The 27389-nt window shown below is 42.4% G+C and overlaps 1 protein-coding gene across 1 annotated transcript in view; it reads left to right on the forward strand.

Moving 5' to 3' along the window:
- SHISAL1 (shisa like 1) overlaps window positions 1-27389 on the forward strand; it is a 150371-nt gene that overhangs the window by 21096 nt on the left and 101886 nt on the right. The window contains exon 2 of the mRNA XM_074872147.1: window positions 13040-13193. The gene's annotated coding sequence lies outside the window, so the exon portion shown is untranslated. The remainder of the gene's footprint in view (window positions 1-13039; window positions 13194-27389) is intronic.

The following is a 27389-nucleotide window of genomic DNA, read 5'->3' on the forward strand; positions in this document are numbered from 1 at the left end:
TGCGTTGTCAGCTAGACAATTAAATTATACATGTATTTGTTTTGTGATACTAAAGCAAAGCAAGACAGGGGAGTGTGAAGATCAGAATATGGATGCTAATGATCCAAATTCAGTCTTCCTGAAGAATAACAGACTTTGGCTGAAGATTCACCAAGAATTAAATTATTCCAACAGACACAGGACATTTTCTCTCTTTGTGATGACCGAGTCCTGGCTGTGCATCACAGGAGGCTGGCTCTGAAGTTGTTATCTCCCAGAAAGCACCCACAGGATAAGACTTCTGGCAATTAAAGCCCAATTCCCTGTTTCACCATGCTTGTGCTCACAAGGCAGGGAGTGTTGTGTGTGAGTGGGTGGTAGGAAATGTGAAGGATGAGCTGTCAGGGATGAGTGAGCTGCCTTCATGTCCCTGAATTTTGCCTGTCCACATGGCAGCTTTGTAGAAGCTGCAGCATTATGCCAACCTTTGGCAATTGGCAGTGACTCTCCAGGGAAGAGGAGCAAGCTTGAGCATAATCAGAGCAAGTATAGCAGTTTATATTTTCTATTTCTGACCCATCCCATACAGTGGAAGATTGTACTGTTGTGTACATGGGTCTTCTGGAGAATGGTATGGGTCTTCTGGGGAATCTGTGCTGGTGCAGCCATTCTCTGACCCCTCTAAGGGACAGGTGGGGAACACAGTCTGTGTGGGATGGTCCACATGAAATCCTGTCCTCGGGAGAGGACGTTACTATGCACACAAATGCTAAGTCTTAACAGAGAGCAGGTTTTTCATGTAGCTATCAGTGACACAATCTACTCTGCATACATTTTAAATAACAAATGCAAACTATTAGATTAAACAATGCTAAGCAAAGGCAAAGGTGTATGATTTTAAAGTCATATGAATTGCTCTATAAATGTCTGTTATCCTCAGCGAGGCTCTTATGTCAATACAAAATGCCATACAGTGTAGCAGTGTTTGTTTGTTTTGTTCTGCAAAGGCCAATTCTCAAGGCAAGACAAATGACAGATGAGCAGATCCTTGTAGCCAAATATTTGCCAAAAGGAAAATCAATCTTTTTTTTCTTCTCTTTTTTCCCCTTGTCTGCAATAGTTCAGTTCAAAGCTAAGCAGAAGCCTGAAGCAATGTCCCTCTCTCCCGTGCCCCGGTTCAGACAGTGCCAGAGCTGCTGCAGTAGGTCAGGCCCATAACTGTTCTAGGAGGTCTTGTTGATTTACGTGGCCAATAACACGGTCGATAAGAATGACTCCCCAAATGCTCCTTTTGTACCATTATCAAAAGGTGAGTCATGGAAATCATCCTCCCCTCGGAGGGTGGGTTTATTCCTTGGAAGGAGCACTTCTTACCCCGTCAGCGTCCCCATCTGCTCTCTCATGTCAAGCAGGATCCAACCGCAGATGCCTCCATGCCAAGCGGAAGGCTGGAGACTGCATTTAGCTGGCCCTGTTGCAAAGGGGAAGATGATTCAGGAAGTCTTTTCTCCCCCTCCTTTTAGTGCTGCCCGATTCCCTAACCCTTACAGAAAGCAAAACATGATCTGGTTCAGGCTGAGCTCTGCTTGCACGTGCAGTGGAAGTCTGGAAGGTGCCTGGCTCTGGGAAAGGCGCAAGGAGCGACTGCTCAGCGGTCACCAGGGTCAGCGGGGTCCCAGCCCCAGCAGTGGCCAAGACGGACGAGCCAGGAGACTAAGGCCTTCTCAAAAACAACCTCACTAGATCTGGCAAGCCCAAATGCGTGAGCATTTGCATTTCCACTGTCATACAGCACCTGACAGAAAACAAAAGAGCCAAGCCCTCAGGATTAAAGCAACTGTTACAGCTACTAGGAAGTGGAGAAAAAACAAACAAATAAAAAACCCTGTAGCTTTGTCTAATTTCTGTGATTCTTAGAAAGGCATGCTGAGTTTCCCTTCTTACAAAAGGTATCCAGTCCTGTCTCACAGGTTAACCTTGCAGGCATTTTATCGATGACATCTAATGAATCTGTCATTCTAAATTTCTTTTGGAAGGAAGGACAAAGGCAGAGATATCTTGCCAAATGCAGATTAATTCAAGACATTAACAGTACATCCAACCCATTTATAATGAAATGGCTTAATATTAATCCCATCATTAGTAGTGTAATTCTCTAAAAATGTATGAGAGAAAAGACAGTTAAGAAGAGCAAAGTTCCAGGGTTTGGAAGTGAATCTTATAAGCAGTAATAGCCTTTTAAAGCTATTGAAATTTAATTACAAAGATGCTGATAACGTAAAATCACCTGTAGAACTTGTGTCTCTGTGTATGAGCTGCACATGGGTAGCAAATCCACCTGAGAGGAAATCACTTCTGTTGCCACCTCTTTGGACATTTCTGGACACTTTGGGTGCAACTTTGCATGTCAGTTTACCTGTGTTTGAGTATTAATTACCCCTCAGCAAGATGCCTCTTCCAGAAATAGCTGCGAAGAGAAGAGAAGAAACAGCGCATCCTCTCTGGTCCCTGTGTTTGGGAAGCCCTGAATGTTATGAAGGCTCGACTAGAATGGATAGTCACCATGCAGGTCTGGGTGTTATCTCTTGTTATCCCACCCAAATATGCAATATTTTGAAAGAAAAAGATGTAAACTTCACACAATATGTACTGAAAAACGTCCACAAATGTTTTCCACGATGTAGCTCATATGAGAGGAAACGTATCTCACGTAGTAAAGGAAATTCAGTTCAATACCAGATGCTTCTAATCTGAATAAGTGAGTTAAGACCTTGCTAGCACAAAACCAAGCTGTATTTTTATTACTTTGTTGCATTCAGATGATGTAATGCCTTTTTTTAGAATGTTGATACCGGGGTAAGTGTTGTGAATTGGATTCTGGGTTTGCCACTTTGAAATTATTTTTGTATTTCTCATGTCGTGATGTGCAGAGAAGCTTCCCTCCCTCCCAGACCTCTGTCACATACTTCCATTCTTCGCCTCCATTCCTGTTCAAAAGCAAACATTTCTGAATTTGAGGCAGACTTTCCCTGCGTGCGTGTGGCGGGGTGTGAAGGGACTTTCGTAACAGCAAGCAAAAGGGCTGCATAAACTATCACTACGGTAGGCAGGGATCGCTTCCTCCCACTGCTGAAGCACATATAGTTCTGTGGGAAGAAGGAGTAGCAAAGCACGGCAGAAAAAGCAGCACCATGGAACAGATTGGGCCCGGGCTATAAGCTGTGCCTGACTGAAAACACAGCAGTAGTGTTGATAGATTTGCCTACCTGCAGATGTTAAAATCCTGCTGAGTTTTGGGGTTTTCTACAAGCAGTTTAATTGCTCTAACAGTGCTCTGTTCCATATTAAAATAATCTTTCTCAAGATTGTTGGTAATTGCCCTTATCTGTTTTGGTTCAGTAATTATTTATTACTGCAGCGAGGGAGGAGGCTGGATTTTGTTCGACTTGATATGCCCCACTGGAGGGCCCTGTCCCTACCCCAGGAAGTCTGCAAAAGCGATCTTCTTTCTTGTGCACTAATGTCACTTCACCCCAGCTCTGACAGGAGAAGAAAAGTGGGATATTGCTTTATGACTTGCAATTATTAAATTACCACAGCTTTGCAAATTTCTGCTTGCAACTGCGTTCATGATCTTTTTAATCCATCTGAACCAAGAAGTAAAATTAGCTTAAAGAAACTAAGCACTCAGCATATGTTAAAGGCTATGAATGATCACGGTACCCAGCTGATGTGCAGTAACAGAAATTCCAGTACTTCATTTGCTTTGGATTATGTGACCACAGGCTTATACTTGTCTTGGCAGGTTTTGTGCTGCTGTAACTATTAGAGGCCTCCGTGGTGATAATAGTTATGTGTGTGTGGTTATACTGATAGAAACCTTAGTGTGGATCCTTTCAGTATTTGTCAGTACTTCTCCCTTTACCCTACAGATAATAGTAATAACTGAAGAAGCATCTATATGTCCAGGTAGCTGTGCTGTAGGAAGGAATCTGCTTCATCTATTGCTTTGTCGTGAAAGAGGGTGCGATGTGTGCAAACACGTAAAGGAGCTGTTTCAATGGGAGCAGAAGTACTGCTTTTTAGAGAAGCTTGACTGTTAGAGCAGCAGTAGCCCCTTGGTGGGAGTAGCACGCAGGTCTCTGCCCGTGCCCCAGAGCGGGAGCCGGGGTGGGGATGAGCAGGGGGGTGCTGAAGGCGTTACAAGCTAGTGGCAAGGCTGGGCAGGAGATCAGGTCTCCCAAGCCCCACTCTGACACTCCACGCAATTTCTCACTATAGAGCTTTGTTTTGTTGGGGTTTTTTACTGGTTTTGTGGGCTTGAGGTCTCTCACAACAGGGACTGGTCAGTGACCAGTTTGCTGTTTAGCCTCACGTGGCAGGTATCACACGTACGTGGTTGTGCTCACTTCCCCAGGGCAGGGGGGGAGTCCCCATCCCTGGAGGGGTTGAAGAGTCGGGTTGACCCAGCGCTGAGGGATCTGGTGGGGTTGAGAACGGTCAGTGTGAGGTTCATGGTTGGACTGGAGGAGCTTCAAGGGCTTTTCCAACCCAGATGATTCTGTAACACCAACATAGCAACTTGCAGAGCTTTTTCTCTCTTCTACCAGTCTTCCTGACAGCTGGGGCTTCATTTTCTGTTTTCTGTGTCTTTGCTGTGGAGCAAGGTGCTTTGTGTGGCAATTAGTTTTAATGAGGTCTAATTGTCTCTAGGCTGATGAATCCCACAGAACTCCCTTTCACCTAAATGGTACCGATATAAGCTATGTCTGTGCATAAGATGCGCTGTGACTGAGGAGTGATCACTAACCAGTCTTGAAAAGCAAAGCCAACTTATCCCCAGTTTTATGCTCTCACCAGCTTTGACAGTTGCCATCCCGATAATAAATCCTTTGCAGCTGATAGTGTCCAGAAACACTTTTGAGAGGTTTTAGAAAGGGTCCTGAATACTTTCCTCTGTGGGTAGCAGCACCATCTCAACTTCTGCAACAGAGCCTCTGAAAACTCTGTTCACCTTCTTGAAAGGCTTTAGCCTCTCTGTATGTTACTTTATTAATAAAGCATAATTTAATTTTTCTATTACCGACTTAAATAAAATTTTAAACTGTGCATTAAGGTGTGATGTATGAGATGAAAGCTGCTCACAAGAAATTCATTAAGACTCACCATTCATTTTCTACTTTTCCTTGCTGCCTCCATTTTCTATCAGTGGTCATAAGTAATACCGACCAAACTTCCATTGACCAGATTTTGTCATTCCCGGCAGTGACAGCTACCACTGTCAGCAGTGGCAGCAGCTGTACAGATGAGCACAGGAAGGGGAAGCTCTGTCTCAACTTCTTCACCCCAAGCTCTGTGCTTGGGCATGGCACAGAGTTGGGGCTCTCCCAACCCTGATCCGCCGTACATCTTGCTCTTTCTAGGACACCTCTAGCAGGGATGCTCAGCCTCACCAAGCTGCCTGAGCACTTAATGCTTTTCACTTCGAGCTGTTAAATGAATTGGGATTCAATTCCATCTACCACAGCTGCAGCACGGTGCAGGCACAGCACTTTGAGGTGGTTTGTGTGCCATAGTTTGAGAGCCCCTCACAGAGCAAGATTAAGTCAGAGGTGAACGCTACTTCAGAGACTCTATTGATTCCTGGGTTTATTTTGCAAGAATTGGGCCTGGTAGCTATTGAAAGCAATAGAAAAGATCTTCTCCTGCAGGCAGTAGAGCAGGGCTTGCTGTGTGAGGAGTCTGCCAAATTGATAGCTGTGCAGACCAAACCCCCTCATTCATGGGAGAGTGATACCATACACCAGCACAGCCAGTACGAGCTTTTCCTTGTCTTGCCAATATGCTGCGGTTCTCACCCAAAGGGCATTATTTGCTGGGAGAGTATTTTGTGTGCATCCTAAATGCAGTCCTGAGTATTTTTGCTATTTGAGAGGCCTAGAAGAAGTGTTTGCTATTTGTTTTAGCATGATCCTTTGTCTGATTTTAATGGTATGTGGCTGAATTTCTTTCCTGGACTTCATCCTTTTACTCCCTTCCACCAAATAGATTTAAAAAAACAGTTTTCCAGCTCCTTATCCTATCAATGCTTGAGAAGGGGTCTTCAATCTTCTGTCTTAGTAAGGACTGATACTTAATTACACGCCTCCTAATCTGATTAGTAGAGGTGAAGAGGACTCTTAAAGATGTTTGGAGTATTTTTACTGAGATCAGCAGTCTGAGGCCGCAAGCTGTGTTGCAGTAAAAGCTGTACAAGGTGCTGTGTCGGTGCTGATGTACAAAAGGGTTCCTCTGTTCCACCTAGCAGTCAGTTACCCAGAGATAAACTTGCTAACAGATCCAGAAATGCTTCTAGAAAGTTACTTCTCACAAGCACTGACCTTTCCTTTAATGAAAGAGATAGTGTCGATGCCCTGGAGTTCAGTGGTTTTGTACTGTGTTTGTAACCCATGTGTTGAAGTTACGGCTGCTATAGTTTAGTGATGGCAGCAATGGGCTTCAGTTATTTGACCCCCAAACAAACCACCTTATAGCAGCTCACAGAATGGCTGGGGTTGGAAGGCACCCCTGGAGATCCTCTGGGACAGCCCCCCTGCTCAAGTAGGGACAGCTAGAGCAGGTTTCTCCAAGGATGGAGGCTCTACAACCTTTTTGGGAAACCTATGGCAGTGCTCAGTAACCCTCACTGTAAAAAAATACTTTTTAAAGGTTTAAACAGGCTTTCTTCTGTTTCAATTTATGCCCACTGTCTCTTGATTTCCCCATCAGAAACCCATGCTGACTACTCCTAACCATCTTCTTGTCCTGTCCTTGTCTTGAAATGACTTCCAGGAGGATTTGCTCCATCACCTTCCCAGGGATTGAGATGAGGCTGACTGGCTTGTTGTTTCCTCCATCTAATCCCATCCTAGATTTAATTTAGAATTTGAGGGAACTCATAAATTCAAAGAAAGACACAGCTGAACCTACAAAATTTTGCATGATTTCCAATGAAACCATGCAATTCCAGGGAGCTTACTCTGATCTTTTTCCCAAGCTGTAATGTGGCTTCATGCTCATAAAATTCAGCCCAGTTTTACTGAAAGTTTTATGAACTTCATTCAACCCGGGAACTAACTCAATTTTCAGACAGATAACATAAAACCTAGATAGACAGTGTGTGGGTGGGAAGATGGATATGTGGCATAAGGTTTTCGTATCTGTTTGAATTAATATTTTAGAAAACAAGAACATTAATAATATACTGAAAAACTAACTTCAGAATCAATTTTGTTCAACATAGCTTGGGTCAAATATCTGCAGCCCAAAGCTGATGGGAGTTTCTGTCTTTGATGCCACTGCCTGGCAACCACAAGTGAATATTCAGAGTGCACCCACAAAGGGACCCGCTTCCTGGCTCTCCCCTGTACCCACTCACTCTTCCTCAATAGCTGAAACTTCCACCAGAGAGATTGCATGGTTTTGGTCAATTTATTTCTGATAGATGATAAAATCTCACTGTCAAAGATGGTGAAAAAAACCAAAGATGTTTACCAAGCAAATAAAAAGTACAGAAGTAAGGAAATGAAGGCTGTGGGAATCCTGTCAGCCTGGTGCTGGTAATGGAAAGCTGCAGGCAGGGTGCTTCCAGCTTATACCTTAACTCTCATAGCTGCTCTGTCAAATTGCTCTTTCCTGATGTTTAATAATCAGATCAACCCTAGTTTAGGGCTGTGTATTTTCTCCTCTCCCCAGCTATTCATGACGGAGAGCAGTGGTACTTGGCAAACTCCAACGTAAGAGGGTTTTTGTTCCCCTCTTGGGTTCAAATCATAGGGTCTGTGGGTGGCTTTGCTCTGTGCTGTTGGACTGGGAGACCTGGAACCCCTAGAGAGCTGGTATATGGCATGTCTGGCAGTTGACCTGGGCAGAGTTCAGCCTGTGAAAAGGGCTGTGGCTGTGCATATTTAACTACTGAAGAAATGTAAACTCAGTATGTAAATGCACACTCTTCATAGGGCACTTTCATTTGCTGGGTATTTTCTTTGGTTGGTAGATCATAAATCACAGGCATGTTAAAAATCAGTTAATGTGGATTATGTAAAATCCTTCATGCAGTGAAATAATTCTCAAAATGACATTCATTGTCATTAGGGCAGGTTTTCTACCATGAAATCATTTTTGGAATGATTTGACTCAATAGACAAAACTAGCAGTCGCAGTAATAAGGCATTGTTCATGTTGCAAGAGCTGATTGGAAAGCCGAAAGACAGGAGCTCTGTAATGTTTTAAATGATTGAATTTTGAACTGCAGGAAAGACTGTAGCTATTTTTGACCATTACAAAACAAGCTGGTTGGTTTTTTGAGGTGTGTTATCACATTCTTTCCACAGTTCATATATAAAGTATATTAAAGCCATTGAATCCTGATTGAAAGAGAACTGTAGCTTCTCTTTAATTACTATGGGAAGAAAAGTTGTCCTTCAGAGATTTTTTTTTTTAAGCTGCAAAGAATGTAAATTCAGTTCTAAGTTTTCCTTCACTGCAGTATCATGCAAAGTTTTGGCTTTCAGCGTTCTTAAGGAACTGTATTGCAAACACGCAGGAAATGCTTTTATCTTCCTTGTAAAAGATCTGCCATTGTTTTGCGGCCTTTTTTAACAAATTGTTTTGTCTTGGTAGGGAAAAAGGGAGCAATTCATAAATAATTCAGTTGTATGTGTTTATACAAAAGCATAAGAGAAATTAATCCGATGTACTCAAACACTTGCAGTGTTGCTCCCACCTCCGTGGTCCAAGGCAAAATAATTATGTGGGTCAAGTGCCACAGGCGCTCACTAAGGACGGTGCAAAGGCAGCGGCTGCTGCCAGCCTGGCCGGCCGGGGAGCGGGCAGCGTCGCTGGTCAGTGCTTCCAGAGCAGGGCTCGCCCCTGAGCCGCCTTTTGCCACCACCTGGGGAAGGAAAAAGCTGCTTTGAGCATCTTTATTTCGTCTCCGGGGGGGGCGGCTGCCCTCCCCTTCACAGAAAGCAGGGCCTGAGCCCCGCAGAGCTGAGGAGACCAGGGACAGACGGGGACACGGGGCGTTTGCCCTGAGAGGCGAGAGAGGGGCAGCGGGACAGAGGGCTGTGATTACGGCCCAGCTCTGGAGCGACCGGTACCACCTTGGAGACAAGAACATTGACTCGTCCTTTTCTTCATTCGCTCTCAGTATCTTGGGCCACCTCCCCTCAGACTAAGGCACAACTTCAGTGTGGTTTCAAATGAAGAGCAAAACCAGTATGTAGTCTGCAAGCCAAAATGGTTTTGTGGATGGGTCTGTAGTTCAGGTTAAACGAGGGCTTTTCTCACTTGAAAGTCATTTCAGATTCAAGTGTGTATGTAAAATGAAAAGGCCATTTTTGAAGCAATGCCTTATGCTCTTGTTCTGGAACAGGTGTGCACATTTTAATATTGATTAATCCTTTTCAAAAGTATATTACGTTTCCACGGAAAGAACGAGGGCGTCCAGAACAGGAGCTAGTTAAAAAGCAGCTACTGCACAAGGGTTTCTTTCACAGCAGCTCTTTGGCTGAAGTCCCGCGAGAGATGATGGGCACACACTTTACTGGTCTCTCTCTTGCGGAGGGCTATTGGCTGTGTCTTCTCCCATTCTGAGTGAAGTGCTGGTGCACACCCGACCCAGAAAAGAGTGAATTGCCAGAGTCAGCCCTGGGGAGCTGCTGAGCAGCGTGGCTGCGCCCGGCATCCCCTGCCACCCCTGCCTGTGGTCCAGGCACCCGCCCCGCACAGTGCAGCGGGGAGGGGCTCTGAAAACCTAGCTCACTCCCTCAGATCCTCTAGTCTCATTAAGCTCACCTAACAAAAATAACTCTTCTGTAATTTAGCTCCAGTTGCTTAAAAATTACTCCAAGTACAAAGTTTGTCTGTACGCTAAAAACAATCCATTCAGTTAATATCCATTCATTTCAGATGTTTAAATCTGTTATTCCTCCTTGAGATAACCTGATTGGCTTTTTGTGGTTTTAAAATATTATTGTAAGAAGAGAACATAAGTATTGACATCACATAAGTCTGAAACAGGATAAACATCTATCCAGTCACTGCAGTAAGTATGCTTTACAGAATTGAGCCTGTGATTTTCCAATAAATTCCCACATATTTTTCAGCCTGGCATCCTAATCAAAAACAAGGCTATTGGGGAACTTGCAGCCTTTGGCTAAATCAGCAAGTACTGAAATCATTACAAAAGTAGGACTGTGTACTCTGTCACCCCAGCTTGATTACAGATCAGGAATTCTGGGCTACATCGTCTTCTCTTGATGGAGGCATAACACTAGTCCGGGTGCACTATGTGGAAGATTAAAGTCCTGAATACCCTTGAGACAGTAGCAAACCTCCTGATCAGTAATTCATCTATTGTTATACCTGTTCTCAGAACAAATCATTCTGGGACTGCCAGAGGTAAGAAAAACTGCATTTTTATGGTTTAGTGTCCTGCAGTGATTTTGAGGTCTGACTGAAGACAATGGCACTTGGCAGGTTTGCTCTCTGCGCGGATTCTTTGGTGTCAAGCAGAGTAAAACTCAGCCTGCAGCTTCTCCCCCTTGCCAAGGTGCTCGTACTGTCTTGGTCTTTTACCTGACTGAGCTTACAAAATTATTAGGAACTTAACTATTGGTCAAGTTTGGCTGAACTTGGACTGCTCGGAAGCTGCTGGTGGAAAGGTAAGATAAACAAACACACAAAAACTACGAGTAAAGAAGTTTCTTTTCCTTAGGGAACCAGCCTAAAATCTTAGTAATCACAAAAAAATCCACTCTCATATAGGTTCCCTGTCTATCAAATGTACATGGATTTCAGCCTGAGGAAGGTACCTTTAATGAATAGCTTTGCATCCAAATTCTAACCCCTCATTAAAGTGGTTTGCTACTCAGTTTTTTGTGATAAGTATTTTCATGAGTTCACTGTCCAATGAGTCATTTTCCGAGTCCGCTTATGACAGCTTGTTAGCAAGTTTAGCCATCTCACTGTTTTAACATATTTTTCAACTTCTTTGAATTTTTGGATTGTCAAAAACTTCCATGGGCAGTGCAGCCATCTGCAGAGAGAATTTGTGTTTACTGGCAACGTAAACGCTTTTCCTCGTTGCCTTTTCTTGGTTTTTAGGAGTAGTTTATGGCGCTATAGCAGTTTGCAGGCCAGAGATAGAAATGGCTATTCTAAACTCACCCTTTCTAAAATTTTATTATATTGTGTTTATATTCAGCCACATCTTGAAACTATTCTCAGCTGAAGTCTGAACAACATTCTGTAATATTTAGGTAGAATTTTTTTACATTTCTTGATTTTCAAGCAAATCTGTACTCCTTTGGTCTGAATCAGGTTAAGTATGTGTGCTGCTCTGGGAAGCTGAACCACATCTCTGGAAATCAGAGTGAAAGTAAGAAGGGTAACAGCAAAATATTGCCAGGATCAGTCACATTATAATGATGAATACAGCAGAGTATAATATTGACTAGCATCTTGTACAGTGACACGTACACAAGACTGCTGCAGAAGTAATTCTGGTCTTGTTCAGGTTAATGGGGCTTTTACCACTGACTTCGGTGGAATCAGGATTTATGTTTGATTTTTTTTTTTCAATTGTTTGTTCGTATTTACACAACTAGACAGCATGGAAGAATGTCAGACATCCAACATACTCTGCTCATGTTTGTATTGCTGTTCTTCCTGTCTTTTTCTCTGAGTGTTTTTAAAAGTTCAGTATGACGTTTCTCAGCTCTCCTTTATTGAATTTCTTATCTTTATAGCAGACTCCATGCATCCTGTTACTGTCCACATAGTAATTACAGACGACTTTTCTTCTGTGATGACAGTAAATATATTGTTCTTTTTGTGTTTGGACGTGGAGTCTGGAGTAGCCCTGGGGTCATCCGAGATCCATGAAGAAGCAGCCATAGCACTGTGCCTGGGCTGGCAGCTCAAAACTCTTCTGCATCAGCCTCTTTAGTGCAGAAGAGGATCGCTTGGGGGACTGGTAATGACATAAGGAGCCTTTTCCAGAAACGTGCTGGAAGGGGGCTCACGAGAACATCTTGTTAAAGTTCCACTTTTATAAGTGGAAATTTCTTTGCCTCAGAGATCAGTCCATTTCCACATAACATTTAATCCTGACTATGAAAGACGATTTATCCCTGAAGCTAATAAAAATAGCTTGCCTTCTGACATACATTATATTGTATTTTTTTAAAAAAAGAAAGAAAAAGGAGGTGATATGACACACAAAAATTCCCAGCAAAAGGAAGCCAATTGAGCCAAGAACATTAACATTCCTGATTCCCCAGGTAAAGCCCCCCATCCCTCGTGTCTGATGTCGCAAATTGATCCGTGAAGAACACCATCAGAAAGAAGAGTATTATCACCCATAAAATCATTGTAGGTTGGTGGCGTTTTCCTCATTGGTTGTGTCAGGGGGATGAAAACAAATTCTATTATTAAACCTAATAAATAGGGTAATCATTATCACTACAGTCCTGCTTTCACCAAATAAATGAATCCCATTTGTACTGATGAACCACTGATGGCGTGCTGAACATTAAACTAAGCAAAGAGAAGATGCGGGGTGAAATCCTGCTCCCGCGGAACCGCTGGAAGTGCTAAACCTTCCACTGACTTCGGAAGGGTAAAATATTGAGATTTAGTTTAGGTCTCTGCTCAGGGATTGTGCATCTGAGAGACTAGGAGCCATGGCACTGAGAAATGCAGACTTGAAGGTAGGTTCCCAAGTGCCCATTTAGGCCATGAAATAAATGGCCTAATTTTCAAAAGCATTGAGTACTTACTGGCCAGTGCTGATGAGACCATTCCAGTGAACAGTCACCGTAGCTCGTTCTAACGAGCTCGTTCTAACACAGACCAGCGAGTATTTATCCAGAGAAAGCAATGTTCACTTTTTTCGTTTTGCATCTGTCAAAGACATTGCAAAAAAACTTTGAGTAGAAAATTAACAAACCCCTGGTTTATCAAAAAGGATATTGTAGAACTCACCTTTTCTCTTTGGTATTCCCCTTATGTTCAGGTATGAAATAAACAGAGGATTTCCAGCTTCACTGCAGAGTTACAAGCAGATGAGAATCAGCGATCTGTTCCCTGCTGCATGGCCTAGATCCTCCACCGGGAATGCAACGAAAAACTGACTCTGGAGCATGACTTGAACATACTGATGAGAAAAGGTATTCAGTATTCTATCAAACTCTCATTTTTTTCTTCTGTACACTGTAGGAAAGCATTCTGCCGATCAAAACTGGTGGGTTTTAAGTGATCAGGCTACGATGATCAGTGCTGCTGGAATATAAGTTTTCCATAAGTATGAACAAAAAGTCATCGTGACAATGGGAGGATGTTGAACATATATGTAAAAAATAAGTAAACAAAGACAAAGGATTGATGGAAGACATTGAATTCTTTTAAAAGTAGGGTCAGTTTTATAATACAATGATCATATGTCAAATAAGAAAATTTTCAACTAGTTGATACTTGGTAGTTTTGTACAAATAGGCAGCCTCAAGTCTGTTCCATAAAATTTAGCTCTGATTGATCTGAATCTCCTGTTCATTGAAAAGTGGCTGTCATCTACCTCTGTGTGTTTACTTAGTAAGACCTAACCTGCTATTTAAAGTGTTGCAAAAGTGGCTTAACTGAAGTCTTGGTTTAAGTCTGTTTAAACTGAACCATTGCAGTCTTGTGTAGATGCACTTAAATCAATGTACAGCTGCTGTATAAAATTCTACCCCTTTGAATGAAGCTAAATCAACATAAGGCAGTTGTAAATCAATTTAACTGTGTCCACATGTGGATTTGCTTCATGTTTAATGAAACTGATTTAAAGAAACAATCCTAGTGAAACCACTGCCGCTTTCTTTTGCAGGCAAAGCCTATGTTATGTTGATTTATTTGGAACTAGGAACTTTTCTGGCATACATATTGAATAGCCAGCATAGCTCTGCAGCTGCACTGTTGAACATCAACCTGAATTCTTGGGCTTGTTCTGGATTTGGCTAATGTATTTTCTTGCGTGAAGCCATGTTTCTCCCCCTAGTGAGATTTAACCCATGCGTTTGTCTTCCCAAATAGGTTGGGATTTTGGGTTTTTTTAGAGTAATCTGATTAATTTAATCCAAACAGTATTTCACCCTATGTTTTTGTCCGGCCAGAAGCAGCATAGGCTCCTTGTATCAGCAGTTATGTTCTTAACATTATAGTCTAGCTTTTCAGTTTGATTTATGAACACACAAACAAGGAAAATTTTGAATTCAATCAGAACAAATGGCCATGTGCTGTCTAGCCAGGATGTTCTGGTAGGGTTTCCATTGCATCTAGGAAATTGATACTTCCATGAATTTATGACTTCAGAGGACTGCAGTCTTCAGATTGGTCCTGATTAAATAACATTAGTCTTAGGATTGTAGCTCCAACCATTTGTACTTCTGGAAATTGTGTAAAGATTACTCATCCTCATGCATATGTTTAGCCTTTAGTGAAGTGGGTTTTGTTTTCCTATCCAGAATTCATAAGTGTTTCTTATATATGTGATTCATTTCAGTGAATACCTTCAAAAGGCAGCAAGAAAGGAAAGGTTCTGATTTGCATATCCTCAATTCCTAATGTTTTACCTGAAAATCACAAATTTACATCCATGAGACACATATATAAAAAAGCCCCAGCAGGTACCTGTGATTTTGTCTAGACTTTTTTTTCCCCAAATATGTCAGTTATTCTAATAAAAGCTATTACCACTCCCTGCAGACTTTACCTGGCTGGCAGCCCTAGACAATTACAGCTACGGTGACACTGCTGCTAGCGTTGTGCTCATCGGTGTCACGCGTCCCACACACCCATCAGAAATTCAGTGGGAGCATGGGGGACACTAAAGTAAAGAAAAATTAGTAGTGGTGTGGCCTTTCACACCCATTTGATCTGGAGTAATTTATACATCTAACAGCAGTTAATCTCAGACATAGTTATTATTTCACAACTGTACTGCACAGCAATACTAGATTTCTTATTTCACAGCGCCAGATCCTAATGAATCTTTTCTGTAGCATATAATGTAGTATTTATCTCTTCTTCGTTATCCCAACTTGTAGTTTTCTGTAAGCACTCTAAAGGGAACTTGAATAAAAACGCAGATCTGGAAAGGAGAAGACAGATGCAGAGCACAAACCAAACCCCCAACTCGTGCTAGAGATATACCAAGGGCAAATCTGCCTGCCAGCCGGTGCCCTCGCAGGGCCGTCACCCCCAGCGCAGTGTGAGCGTGCCATCCTCAGTATAACACTGACACAGGCAGCCAAATGCCTTGAGATTTTTAAGGGTGTGTCCTGGTTTTGGCTGGGATAGAGTTAATTTTCTTCCCAGTAGCCGTACAGTGCTGGGTTTTGGATTTAGTGTGAGAATAACGTTGCTGACACACTGATGTTTTAGTTGTTGTTTAGTGTTTATCCCGAGTTAAGGACTTCTCACTTGCCCGTGCGCTGCCAGCAGGCGGGTGCACAAGAAGCTGGGAGGGAGCACGGCCAGGAGAGCTGGCCCCAACTAGCCAAAGGGCTACTCCAGACCATAGACCGTCCCGCTCAGTACAGAAACGGGGGGGAGTTGGCCGGGAGGGGCCGATCGCTGCTTGGGCATCGGTCAGCGGGTGGGGAGCAGCTGCACTGGGCATCACTCGTCTTTTCCTGCGGTTTATTTCCCTCTCTCTTTGCTATATTCCTTTTCATTACAATTATTATTATATTTTATTAGTATTGTTATTATTACATTTTAGTTTAGCTTAGTTATTAAACTGTTCTTATCTCAACCCATGAGTTTCACTTTTCTTTCACTTCTCCCTCCATCCCACTGGGAGGGGGAGACATGAGTGAGCAGCCGTGTGGTGCTTAGTTGCTGGTTGGGGTTAAACCACGATGAAGAAAATTTGAAAAACCGTCTTGGATTTGCTGTGAGTACTTTCTTAAAACCTGCTTTGGTATAGTTAACTTCAGTAAAATATCCAAATGAAAGTACTGAAGGAATGTGACCAAGAGAATAATCAAAGATGTAGCATTACTGACTCGGCGTGTTTCATTACCAAATATGGAAGTTTTCAATCTAATTTCTTGTTAGTTGGCATCAATATTTCAGACCACTGTAGTCTCTGGATACAAACCCTCCTTATTTTGAGCTGTTCCTACCTGCCTCTGATTTAGACCCAGCTTTCCCCATCCCTTGTTCCTTGTCCTTTGCATGCGTTGTAGGCCCACCAGCTCAGGCTCTCAGATCAAAATAGCCCACTGTTCTGCCTTCATCTCCTCTTCCCCAGGTTTCTGGTCCCACATCTTCCTCCTTCCACCTCACAGGATGCAGTTACCTCTCCTTATCCCAGACTTACTGCCCAGCTCCTGCTGCCACCTCTTCCTTCCGTCCTGTGCCCTCTGGAGTCTCTAAAAATGGTTTAATTCTCAAACTAATGGTCCATGAGGCAATAGTAAGTGGTCTAGAAAATAATTTTATTTTCAAATAATGTTTTCAATTGAGATGGTGACCCAGAAGGAATTCAGAGGGTTGAGAGGCTTTACTGAGCAGAAGACTTAAGAACTCCTGCTCTAGAATACGTTTCCACGGTTAATTTGACAATAAGCTTTTTCTTGCCACATATGCATCTTTTAAATATGTAGAAAGATTTTTTTCAATCTCGGATTTATAATCCATTGGGTTGGCAAAATCTTCTATGAATTCCTAAACTGTGCACTTTGGCCTGACTTCATCTTTCGTCCAAACCATCGACTCTATTTCTGTTCCCCTAACCCATCTATTTTTACACGAGGACTTTGTGTGTTCCGTTCTGCGCTGTGCTGGCCATAGCACTCTCAATCTTCCCTTCATTCAGTCATGCAGTTTCCAGAGCATTGTCTTCCCAAAAACTTTGGTCTCCCATGACCCTGTTTGCAAGCTAACAGCTTCTCTTCTCAGTTCTTAATTACTCCAGTGCTATTGTCTTTAGCCTCTACCTGGCACGTATCCCACTGCTTCCAGGCACATACATCTTCTCCTTGCCTTTCTCTTTTGCTTTTTAAAGTATTCTTTTTCTTGGTACTGTCAAACAGAGCTGCCTCCTTGTATAGGTTGTCCTGCAGAATCGAGGCTGTGCTTGCCTCTCTGTTCCAGCACCAACCAGCCTTTGCTGTGGTGCTTGTTTATGCTGCTCCTCGCTGTTCACCATCACGTTCAGCAGAAGCAAAGGATCTCCCAGCGACAGCCCTGTAAAAGCATACACTGATTTTTTAAAATGACAAACAAGGTTTCTCGTATTCTCTTTGGAGAACTTGTATTCTAGCCTGTTTGGGGAAGCCTTTTATTTTTTTTTTTTCCTACAAAACCGGAAAAACAAATGACAAGTACCATTTTTTTTTTTTGGCACGTCCCCAAATGCTGCACGCTTCCCAGGATCTCCGATAGAACTGTACAATTGGGCAGCTTTAAAGCTTATCAAAGCTGCAGACAATACAAGGTCAGACAATACAGCATAGACATAACACACTGGAATGAGTGTTACAGTTATAAAATAAGAGGAGATGTGCATAATGGAGAAAGGAGGGAATCAAGGGCGGGGGGGGAAAGGGAGGGCTGAAATTCCTCAGTGGTTCTTAAACAATTGTATCTAGCAGCATGCTCCAAGTGCTTTTGAATTTGTCTCATTGCTCTCTAGAGTGGAAAGCTGCTCTTTCTGTGCTGTCCCTTCAGAGCAGCCAAACACCCTTTTTTCTATTCTGGGCTCAGGCTTATTTCTCTACTTTCTGTAAATTCATACACTGTAAATTCATGCAGGCATGATCTCTGCTCTGCAGCTGTTAGAACCCAGAGTCATTGTGGCCTGATGTAATACATTTCAGCAAATAAACATAGGGAATGTGATTTTTCAGCAGAAGTTTGTCTGCTAAAGACCACGTTAATTCTTGGGTCTCTGTTCCTTCAGCTGCCTGGCTGCTGGACAGTCCTGGGCAGTACTTGCCCCTGCCCTATTTTCTTCATTACGGCACTCTCAGGCATTAGAGAAAAAGGCCTTTGCCAGCTCAAACTCCATAGTGCGTCTGATAAAGTTGATATTTATGTTTTTGTATGAAGCTGTCTGCAAGCCATAAAAAAGTCTCTTCTTACAACATACACTCTGCCACTGGGACCCTTTCAAGGGGTGACCTGCTTTTGTAAAGAGCTTCAGGCTGGTAGACTTGTTCATTAGCAAAGTGTTTGGGGGGTGTTCTGGGACCTCTGACAGTCCAGGAGTATCTGATCTACTTTCGTAATTTTAATTATCGCTACAGTAGTAAAGGCAGCAATTCAGAACACCATTTAGCATTGGGCAAGGGAGAACACATTTGCCACTTTGCCTGTAATAATTTGGATTTCTTCAAATGGTAGACAGGGTACTAACCAGAATGGCACAGGAGACCTCTACAAATGCTATTAATTTCTTTTTAATAAGTTAGGAGGGTGTATGCAGAGAGGCAACAGAAAACGCGGCAATATTTATATAGAATATTCATTTTTGTACTTAAAAATCTTTCTGCAGCAGCTCAGGGACAGATGACGCTCCGTGTTCACCTCACTGGGGGAACTCCGGGTTTAAATAAGGCTTCTCTAGCTAGTTACAATTTCTTGGCAGTTTATTACCTTGGTCCTTAATTGCATTCATTTCCCTGTGGAGATGCCTTTGAGAGAGATTCTCCGTTACATGGCTGCTGGGAGGTTTTCAACAATTCACATTTTTTCCAATTAATTTCAGACTCAAATATTGACTCATTTTGGGAATGAAGTGATAATAGGACTGGATTTCTGGTTTGGAGAGGTGGATATATGTACCATGGGTTATTAATCAGTATATACTATTAATTTATGTCCCATTGGATGACTCGGTAATGTCTGCTGTCTAGATGAACTCTCAGAGTTTTTGCTTCAGAAGCAAATTGAAAGGAATAATGTGAGGATGGCTTAGTGCCTCTGAAGATAATGAAAGTGTCAGAGACTTTTTAGCTCATGATGTGAGAAGCTGGTGAGAATACAAGATCTGAATGCTGGAATTAAACACGGGCTGAAACCCCAAAGTTTGTAGATGGAGGAAGATAAATGTCCTTCTCTCCATGTAAGCCTCAAATATCACATTATGATCACTGCATTGCATGCAGTGGTACAAATAAGTTGTCAATGGCTGTTGAAGTTTTTAACAAATCCAACTTTAGTTGGATGCAAAATGGAGTCCAAAAGCATTTTCAGGCTTATTGCTCGTTCTGTCTGTATCAGTTTCTAACCAGTCATCTGCCAGCAGTGTTGGAAAGAGACACCAGTTTGAAGTTAGAACATAGCATGGCATCTCTGCTTTAGTCAGGGAGCACAGTATTAGGGCTTTTATCAGTGTCATTCTCCAAAAATAACTCTTAAACTGTCCAAGTACCTTTTAAGAAAAAAGTTTAAGGAATGGTGTGTGGATCCCTGTGACAATGTTCTCCAGGCTTTCCCTACTTTTGAATTCTTCACGTACTGGCCTCCCATACATGATGAAAGCCTCTGTGCTGCACTACCATAGCTCCTGGAAATTTTTGAGGAAGTAGTCCCACCGCACTGGTGTGCTGGACCCAGCGGGTCCTCGTGTTCTGAGAATTGAAAAGATTCTTTCATTTCATCAGAAATCTTTGGATGATGTTAATCATTTACCATTTTTTATTGTAGAGGGCTACTGTTCTACTCAAAAGGGCTGTTTAATCAGTTGAGAAATGCCTTCTTTTTCAACTAATTCAGCCTGCCATGAATGTACTTTTTGGAAATCATATTGCTGTTAGCCAGAGCTTGCTACATATTTGGAAATAGAGCCTGCAATGTCAGTTAGATCACAGGCATTTGTATTTTTTTCTCAATTTCTCTTAAAATTTCTCCATAACCTTATTTAGTTTTTCTGTAGGACGTATCTGGCAGTCAGTGTTACAGGTTGAAGGGGGTTTCTTCTTTAGTTTTCACCAGCAAGTTTATTTTCCTCTGTAAATTTTTTGAAATGTGTATCTAACAGAAGTGTATAACCTCCAGAGGGTCTGTTCCTGGGATGTGTTTCCATTCAGAGTGTTACAGGTGCTCAATCAGGGAAAACAGTTGTAGCGATACCGGAGGCAGCTAGAGAATGAACAAGCCCTTTCAAAGCAGAAAGAAATCTGTGTAAGTACAGAACCCGGATAATGGCAAAAGTACGAGTTATCTCTGTCTATTGGATATATGAACTTCCAGGTATTAGTTACCTGTACATCTTTGAAATGTAATTCCAGCACCATTGTAGTTTTGGCTGGTTTACAAGTTTGGAGCTGGATGTGCCCATAAAGGGAATCAAAGTACCAAAACAACCATAACAGCCATGCGTATAATATTTATATAAGTCTATACAAAATTTTTTAAAAAAGGAAAAAAGCTGGAAAGGCTTATACATAGTATACATATAGATCAGCAATGATCCATTAGATCTATTTTCACTTTGATGTCAGGGCCCTGAGGCACCACCAAGCTCCACAACCTCTTCTCCCACCCGGGGGTTTTGGCTGATGAGACACAGGCAGATATGTTGGGTCAGACTGCTGGGAAAGTAGCTGGCTTGGGAGAAGGAGTGGTGAGAAGCCTTGCTGGAGGCTCCCCTCTCTAGTTTGGGAGCCAGATTTAGCTCAAGGCTCAGCCTTGGTCCTGGTTTGAGCTATACTGCAGGACTGCCCTGTCTGGCTGTGCACCTTCTGATCTGGGCTTTGTCTTCATGACTTCTGTCTTGGTGCTGTCACCAAAACGGGATCAAAGAACTTCTGGACACCAATGGGATGTAGATAATCAGACGCTCCTTTATGAACGGCCGGGTGCGTAGGGGAGTCATCTCACCAACAATGCACACCTAACCCATGTAGCATGCTGATTATAGAGGATACAGTCATACATATTAATCAAGTTCTCATGCATAAACATGTTAATTCCCATCACTCATTTTCTTATTCCCACCCCTTTCCAGTCATGCGCCCTCGAGTCCTGAAATGAGTCAAGGGGCTGCTTCTGCGACCACCATGGACTACTGACCTAAAAGAAAGACCCTCCAACGCCCTTGACTCAAGGACTTTGGCTCACATTGTGATTTTAACGTGCTTCGAGGCCCTTTCACAACACAACTTTTAGAACACCTGGTCTGCAGGGCAATAAATCGTCCTTACTGAACAGTCTTAATGGTGGTACCTCATCATGAGTCTTATTCTTGGTATAGAAATATGGTTAATGATTATCACCAGCCTATGTGGCCTTGTCCTGAGACTTTACAAGGACTTTGTATCAGCATGACTGGCTGCATGGTTACTCTAAATCATTCCTTATTTAAATCCAAATCACCAAAAGTCATTAAAATCAGCTCAAATCAATAACAAATCAGTAACGATCAGTACCAGTGCCACAGATGTGCTCTGTCCTTGTGGACACATCTGGAAATCACAGGACTCTTGGCTGACCCTGGTGAACACCAGCAGACCCTCTCAGCTCCCCTTGCAGTGGTACCACCCTTGTTGGAGAGGACACTGCCCCAGCCTGTCTTGCGGTTGCCCTCAGCTCCCTGCAGCCTGACCTCGCTGCTTCTTGACATTTGGTAATATCTCTTCATTCAGCTGCTATAAATACCAAACGGCAGTGGCAAAGCAGCACATGGCATCTCAAACAACCTGACTAAACGTGTTCCTGGGAGGGAGGCAGGGCTGGGATATGGTGAGAAGATGTGACGTCCTGCTCGGGAGTTTCTCCAGCACTTCGCACCGTCTCTGATCATTTGGTATTTCATGGCAGGAACGCGACTACTTTGTAGGGACATGGAAAGCAGAAACTTAGAAAATTTAGTGTTTCTGACTGATGTCAAAATATTTCTGCTTATTACTGCTTCCTCTTAATATGTTTGTCAAATGCAGCACTTAAGTACTTGTAACATACTTAGGTTTGAGCTGAGCTATTTGACAGTGTGGGAGCTGTATATCCTCACCAAGAGACTTTACGTGCAAAGATGATTTCCTTTCTCATAATAAAGGCAGGTAGAAATAACTGAAGGAAAATAAACCTATTGCCACAAATCGTAAACTTTTGTACTAAAGCTCCTATTAGGCACATTCCATGTGCCATGTTGTTATACTCAAGGTCTGAGTGTTTTTGAGGAGCTCTGACTAGAAAATAGGGACAGGGAATCTCAGATCCTGAGTGAGAGGGGGTGGGAAAACAAGGGAAGGACTGGGCCTGTGGAAGAGAGGGGATGGGTAGGAGCAAAGGGGGAGCATTCGAGGCTATAAAAAAAGATCAAAGGGAATGAAAGAAAGACAAAGAAAAGCTGTAGATGGGTAGAAATCGCAGTACTCCATAGCATAGCAACCTGTATTATCTTTCTTTCCTTTCAGCTCCCCCGTCAGCGCATCGTTCAGGTTATTCGCACATTACGTGGTGCCATTTTATAACAGCATCTTTCTTCTGTGCCTCCAACCCGTGGAGTCACAAACCTCTGTGGACTCCCAGAAACCAGCCAGGATGGCACAGAGGGGGTTTCTGCAGACACTCCTTTTCAAAAGCAAAGTTAGTGCTTTCCTGCAGGGAAACCATCTCTTTGGTGTACTTCAGTGCTGAGATAACATTGTACTATCTGCAAACAAATTATCTGTATTGATCTGTCCAGTTAGGTGTGCCTGCCAACATGTCATTAACTCCCTGCTACAGCCAGAGGAATCAAAGACACCTCCTGTAACTGGTAACACGATTTAAGTGCATCCTTCATAGCAGTACTTAATTTCCCTAAGAACCCTGTGGAATTTGATATTCCTTTTACTCTCTTCCTGGACCATTTCACATTCAACCATGCAGTAAAATTGTTATACCTATTCCAGAAGATAATAAAGCATAATAAACCTTGGAGCAGAAGAGTTTACTAGATGTGTTAGTCACAGCCACGGGTTAAGTTTTTATATAAAGTAGGGTAGACAACTGTAACAACTAAGAGGAACTTGGTGTGAAACAAAGAGACAAAAATATAGTAGAAATATTAAAACTTTTTTCCAGTTTCTGCAAAAGATGCACTTTGTAACTAACTTTGGATAAAAGCTGGGCTGAAAAGTTCATGGAGAAACATGGTCTCCCCTGCTTAGCATATTTCCTTGAAAAGTCTGATCTCTCTTCTTGCTTGTCTTTTGCCCAAATCTTTAAAAATAATTGTCTTAATACACTGTGTTCCCTAACATAGTTTCTTTTTTTATCACGGGCTAACTGCATTCTATTTTTTTAAAGGGAATTTGAAAAATGTTCCAATCAATTTCTGAGGTTTAGCATTCAGTGTTGGTTTAGAAGACAGCAACCTATGAAAATTAATTTTATTTTTATCCAACAGGGTAAAAACTTCTTCAAGGAGTGGGGATGGGCGTAGTTTCAGAGGCTTTTTTTCTCTGTCCTCTCAGGAACTCTTACATGTGCAGAATAACCTCTTTTGAAGTTCTCCGATATGTTGGATTTAACATATCTCTGAATGTTTCTCTTCAGCTGGTTACGAAGCTCTTGCACTTGACCCATCGATCGTCAGTATTCTCCCTTTGAGGTCGTTCTTGCACAGTGTTGGTGTTTATGAGGCCTTTTGTGTTTTAGCTGCTGCTTCTAAGCTGGACAATTGTGTCCTCTCCAGCCTGGAAAGAGAGAAAAAGGAGGCACTGTTTCCCAAGTCTTCTAGTCACTTGTGAGCTTGCACCAAATAGTCACCTGCTCACCCTTCAGGGGTTTCGAAGAAGGGAAGGATCATCAGGGATCCTGGTGCTGAGTGCAGAAAGATACGGTTCGGAAAACACCACAGAATTGGAAGAAACAAAGAGAAGTCTTAAAACAACATGCAGTTCAGCAGCGAAATTCCTTGCCCCAGGAAACTGAGTGACAACAGTTTACACAGTTTAAAGAGGATGTTTGACAGGTTAATATAAGAGAAATATAATTGAAGGTTGTTGACTACAAAGGATGCCCCTGAGCCACAGACTGTTAGAAATTGGAAGAACATTCTAGAAAAAGGGCACACCATGTTTGTTCTAATACTTGCACTCCCCCATAGACAAGTACTTCTGGCTCTTGTTGGAGAGTGGGTACCGGCAGGGATGGCCCTTTGGTCTGACCCAGAGCAGGTGCTCTTGCATTCCTGAGCAAGTAACCATCTTAACCAGGATGGGAGGGCGAAGTGCTTATTTTTGGCTTGGGTTCTTTTCTGGAATGGAAGGTCAGAGGCCCAAACGGGCCATGAAGAATGAGGGACAGAAGTTCTGTAAGGTGTTGGGTTTTTCTTCTCATCAAAACTTCAAATACCAAAAGTGCTTGGGTTCTTTAAACACAGCATGTCTTCCCATTTCATCTTGCCTTTTTTCCCTCTCTAATCTAAACTTACCTAGAGAGTCCTGGATTCCTTTAAACTAGCTTCAAGTACCTCGCCAAAGAATCTATATTTGGCTGAAGGTCGCTGCAGGGTCCCTTTGCAGTCAATGAAGAATGCCAGGCACCTCCAGTGGGTGATTCATATCATAGGTGGGCTGCATCTCCCTCAGGGAGCAGGAGTTAACTATGTAGGAAGCCTAACATGACCTTGTTTCTAATTTAAGCCCATCAGCTAAGTGTCTAACTTGTCAAGGCCTCAAGTTAGGTAGGAACAGAACTTACTGTCCTTGTACCTTATATCCTTTTAGAGATTTATTATGTGCATGTGTTGTGAAAAGTCATCAGCTCTTTCAAACTTCTAATCCACAGAAGCAATGTCACAGCTGCTGTGACATGAATATAAAATCAAAATCTACAATAAACAAAAATGAAGGACAGATGCTTGGGATCCTCCGTTTCCAGATAGTTTTCATATACAAAGAACATTATCAGAATAAAACAGAACAACTTTAATAGGCAGAATAGAACATACATAATACCATTTAAAAATCAGTATTTTTGCACTATGCAGCCGACAGCACAGGTCCTGCTATAATACGTGGCTAATCATTCTTCATTTTCTAAGTACAGGAAGAAGGAGCCATAAGGATTTTATTTGCCATACTATTGTTATATCTGTTTCTATTGGAATTCTTTTCTGACTTGGTAATCGAGCTAATTTTGTACACAATAAAATGCTGTCATGATAACTTAATTTTGCATTTTCCTAGGAAAGAAAAAGCAGATGCATAAATGAGGCTCCCTGTAAGCAATCTAACAGAATGGGATTCTTAAAAATGACCACTTAACAATTCTTATTTGTAATACACACAGAATAACAACACCGTTACCGTAGCGTTCCTTTTGGAAGCATGGAAGAATTTACAGTGTTACTTCTACCACAAGCAGCAGAACTTTAGAGATGGTTATTATGAATTTTACTTTTTCTCTCAAGAATTTCATTAGATGAGCAAGAGCGGGTTTGAGTCCTCAGTTTTGGCAATGTCTGCACAAAGAGCGTAGGAGTTAAACGCTGCTTCTCAAGATTTTGCCAATTCAGTCTTCATTTTAGGGATTCATGTATATTTTGTGTGGTGTTTTCATAGGTGGTTTATCCAAAAGGGATTTTTCTCAGTGATGCTTTCGTGTTTCTCTTGTCTGGAATGTTCAAGTATTCTCGCTTTGCAGATGAGAAGACTCCCGTTCAAGTATCCTCAGATTTATACACTGAGGTTCATCTCTGTTTCTTCACTGATATTGGCCATTTCTCTTGAGATTGTCACAAAGCACCAACTGGCACAGGCCTTCATATGAGTACTAGTGGTCATGCTATAACTATTATCTGGGTAGAGCATGTCAGGGTCCACTTCAGCCCCTCCAAAATAAACTTTTTTAATGTGTATTAGTGACTTTTTATCTCGGAATTAACCTGCCATGAAACAGGGAATTAACCTGCCATGAAACAGGGCACAGCCTCAGTGGACCCCAACACAAGATCAGTAGATCTCAGCCTTGACTGTTCATTGCCTAAGTTGATATATATCAGTGCAGTAGTATAAAGAGATTCCTGAACTAGATACCTGCCTCTGTGCTGCAAGCAATGGAGTTTCCTTAGCCTGACACTTCACTTGGACACTTCATCAGTTCATTTGGAGACAGCTGTGGCACATCTACACGGTGTTGTGTGTGACAGCTCCAACCTGTCAACAGAAAAATCCCCTCCTAGAAAGCCGCAGAAGGCAGGAGCAGTTCTGATTGCCCCAGGGCTGTTTGTGGACCTTCCTTCCCAGCAGTCAGTTCTCAGTCATGTACTGAGCATAAAGCTGGGAGAGAAAGAGTGAGCAGTCTTTTTATCCATTAAATCACAAAGGGAGCTTAGGGAGAAAGATATGCTTGGCCAGCTGTGAGTAGAGCCAGGATGATGATATGAAGAACAATAATCAGAAGTGACTGGAACCATGGTGGTGTTCTGTCTCATGCTGAAGACAACAGTTCAGTCATTTTCCAGCTTTTCCACTGTTTCTCAGCAGCTTGGTATTCTCCAAAGGTCTTCCATTCCGGCACCGACTCGACTTTACCCAGCTTAAGTTGGAAGGCCTGACAGCAGCTCAGCCATGGCCCGGAGTAGTGCCAACTCCTCTTAGCCTGCCTTGGAATTGTGTGTGAACACCAAGAGAAACACATGTTCTTGTAGAGCTCCCGGAAGGAAGACTCACCAGCAAAGACTACTCATAAATCACAAAAATAGAGCTGCAGAGGACCTCAGGATATCATTTACTTTATCGCTTTGCCCAAAGAAGGATCAACTACATCTACCTCCTTCAAAACAAATGGTGGTACAGCCTGTGGGGAGACACTTCCAGGGATGGTTTCAGGCGTACAGCCTGCCCTCCCACATTCCAGAAACTTTCCTTGAAATCTCTTACTATTGCAAATACAGACTGAAACCCAGTGATTACTGCAGTGTGGTGAGTTGAGCACCAATAAGCCGCTGGCTCTTTAAACATTTTCCTTAAAACACTTTTTCTATAGCGGCAGGCAAATGTGCATTCAGATCAGTGAGATGAAAATGGCAATTTTATTGCTAAGTAACTTCTATGTTTTAGAACAATCAAAATCAGAGGTTTTAAAGGAAGCTGCACAGGATGTTGAAAACTCACCCAGACCCTGGTTATTCTGCAGCTCCTATCTCACCCACTTTCTCCTCTTTAGAAACCCAAGCACTCTGTTGCAATCACACAGAGAAACTTCCCATGGGAAAGTAACCAGTCTTTGCTAGAGTCATGGAAAGTGAAGGGTTTTTCCCTTCCCATTTGCATAAGACACTACTGCCCTTTTAATACTCAATGATTAAGAAATTTTCCACAACACATTTAAAAAAAATGGAAACAAAGTTGATCTGTGGTGTCAAATATTGATTAAACAGA

The sequence above is a fragment of the Strix uralensis genome, chromosome 5 (genome assembly GCF_047716275.1).
Source record: "Strix uralensis isolate ZFMK-TIS-50842 chromosome 5, bStrUra1, whole genome shotgun sequence".
NCBI classification, from domain to species: Eukaryota; Metazoa; Chordata; class Aves; order Strigiformes; family Strigidae; genus Strix; species Strix uralensis.